Source organism: Myotis lucifugus, unplaced genomic scaffold (genome assembly GCF_000147115.1).
Source record: "Myotis lucifugus unplaced genomic scaffold, Myoluc2.0 scaffold_101, whole genome shotgun sequence".
NCBI classification, from domain to species: domain Eukaryota; kingdom Metazoa; phylum Chordata; class Mammalia; order Chiroptera; family Vespertilionidae; genus Myotis; species Myotis lucifugus.
Window position 1 is genome coordinate 4,121,849 of NW_005871149.1, and position 2,962 is coordinate 4,124,810.

The following is a 2,962-nucleotide window of genomic DNA, read 5'->3' on the forward strand; positions in this document are numbered from 1 at the left end:
GCCTGCAGACCAAAGGGTCCCGGGTTCAATTTTGAGGATATTTTTCTGTTGATCTTTTGGAGAGAGTGGATGAGAGAAGGAAAGCCAGAGAGAAACATCTATGTGAGAGGAACACATGGATTGCTTGTCCCCTACATGTGCCCCGACCAGGGCCCGGGCCGGGGAGGAGCCTGCAACCAAGGTATGTGCCCTTGACCAGAATCGAACCTGGGATCCTTTGGTCCACAGGCTGATGCTCTATTCACTGAGTCAAACGGGCTAGGGCAGTCCCCCCTATTTTAAAGGAAAAAGGCTGTGGCTGGCAGCTCCACAAAGCTCACTGCCATTTTTGCTGGCGCCCTGGTTTCTGACACTTGAGTGGGCTCCACAGGAGCCCCCTCTGGCCACCTCGCTCCTGTTTACTTGAAGAGCCCTGCTCTTCCTTCTCTTCGGGCCTTCCATACAGCATCTTCCTCTTGCCCTTCCCTCCACTCGCTGGTTTACTGTATTGGACTAGTGTTATGTTTTGAAGTTGTCTTATGTATGTGGTATAATATAGATGAGTTGTAAGACGTTCAGTAGCATTTGTTTGGACACTGCTGCCTTTTCGGGAACTGAAAGCGATGGGCTAATGTGAATGGAGCGCTTACTAAGCGGTAGGCACCCCACATGTTATGCGTTACATAGGTGCTCCTCGGACTTTAATGCAAATCTCTGTCACCTGGGGGTCTTGTTAAAAGGTAGGTTCTGATTCATTTGCTTTGGGCAGGGCCCTGGAGCTCCTGGGCGAAAGGCTGGGCCACAGACTGCATTCTGAATAGCAAAACATTGTATCATTCGATGCTGGTGACACTATGAGGTAACTGTTATTTTCCATTTTCCATACGTTGGGAGCTGAAGGTTAGAGGACTTAGATGATTTTCCCAAGGCCATGTTGCCAGAAACAGCAGAGCTTGGACTCCAACCTAAGGCTGCCTCCTGGCATAGTGAATGTTATCTGGGGTTGGAAATGCCCTACAGCACCCACGGGTGTTCTGAGGCGACCCGAAACAGAATTGATATGTTTAATTAACTGTTTCTTTTCTTTTTGTTGATCCTCACCTGAGGATTTTTTTTTTTTTTTTTTAGAGCGAGTGGAAGGGACGGGGAGAGGTAGAGAGAGAAACATTGATGTGAGAGAGACACAGCGATTGTTTGCCTCCTGCAGGCACCAACCGGGATTGGGGATCCAGCCAGCAACTGAGGTACATGCCCTTGACCAGAATTGAACCTACTCCCCTTAAGTCGCGGATGGACACTCAATCCACTGAGCCAAACCGGCTAGGGCAACTGTTTCTTGTTTTATGAAGCTTCTTTTCCAGTTTAATTCCTCTTTATGCAGGATCTTGTGTTACATGGTGATTCAGATGTGTTGGATTTTGTTTCTGAAGATGAGATGTAGAGTTTAGGGTGATGCGTTGGCCAGAATTCTAGTTTAGAAAACACCATGTCACGGCGCAGTCTGGACTGAGCACAAGCGGAAATGGATGGGGAAGGTGGGGGTGGGGTGGGGGAGGAAATCCTCGGGTGACTGGCACTTGAACACCGGGGGCACTCAGTGTGCTACCTCGTCACAGGCCATGGAGGAGGCAGTCCCTGCCCACAGATCAGACACTTTTAAAAATAACATTTGACCTGCTTATAAAATTCATGTTTTGTAACAAAAAAATGGGAACTGCAGTCATGTAATCATAAAACATCTGAAATCCAACTAGCAGGGTTTCCTATTTTACTTTTCTTTTCATCTTTTAAAAGACCTCACCTTAAAATGTAAAAGGCGGAGGACCACATGTACACAGAACAGCAAGAGTTCAACGTGGCGATTTCTTGCCATAAATAATTTAAACACTATTTTTGGTTTTGAGGGGCAGCGGGAGTAAAAGGGGCAGCTTTGAGACTCCCCCCTCCTCCCCCCCAGGATTTAAGAAATGCCGGTGCGCAGCTTCTGGAGGCGTGTTCCAAATTCCACCGGGGGTCCCAAGCTGGGCGCACCCCCGCAGCTGGGGGCCGATGCTAATTGCTCTCCGACCAGATCCCGGGTCACCGGCGCATGCGCAGTGTGGCCGCCGAGCTCTGTGGGCGTCGCAGGCCTATTTCTCTGGGGCAGGTTCTGTGCGGTCAGGACAAGGGCCAGGACCGCGACCAGGAGCAGTTCTGCACCTGAGCAGGGAAACAGCATCTCTAAGTGGCAGTCACCTCGCGGCCGAATAGGCCCTGGGGCTGGGGGCGGGTTTCCGCAGGCGTGTGTACATACAGGTACACATACACACATACATACATACACACACACATACACACGTTTACGGTGCCAAAAACATCCTCACGCGCTCGTAACCCAGAGGAGGAGCGATTACGGGCTGGGAGAGAAATGTAGGGGCCAGAACGAGGAGGGTGAGGGGTGCCCATCTCAAACTTTCAGCGCTGCGTCCTCCAGATGCTCTGCGCCCCGTTTGCACGTCTCTGGTGGGGGCGGTCCGGGTGCCCCAATTCCTTCTTTGCTCTTCGCAGACTCTTTACGGGACCGCAACCGCCTTTGGGGGGTTCCCAGTAGGAAGCCCATCGTGCCGCCGTCCCCCAATCCGGGAAGCCGCCCCGGAGACCATCCCCTGGCGCCCGGGGCTGTGCCGCTCCGCGCCCCATGGGCCGTGGGGGGTGGGCGGAAGAGTGGGACGCCCCGATTCCCCCCCGCTCGGCCGCCGACCCCGGGCCAGGGCGGTGCTCGCTCCCACCCGCGCCTCCTGGGACTCCGCCGGCATCCGGGCGGCGCGCTTGGTATGCACAGTGGCCGGGTGCCGGCTCACTTGTCCGAAGCCTGTGTGCCGCTGCCTCCGAATCGGCCGGTGAGCACGTAGGACTCGTTTCAGCGGCGTTGGACTCCGGGCTGACATTCTTATTGCTCTCTTCATTGGGTCTGTATATCTGGCACGTCTCTACCAGCCCACTC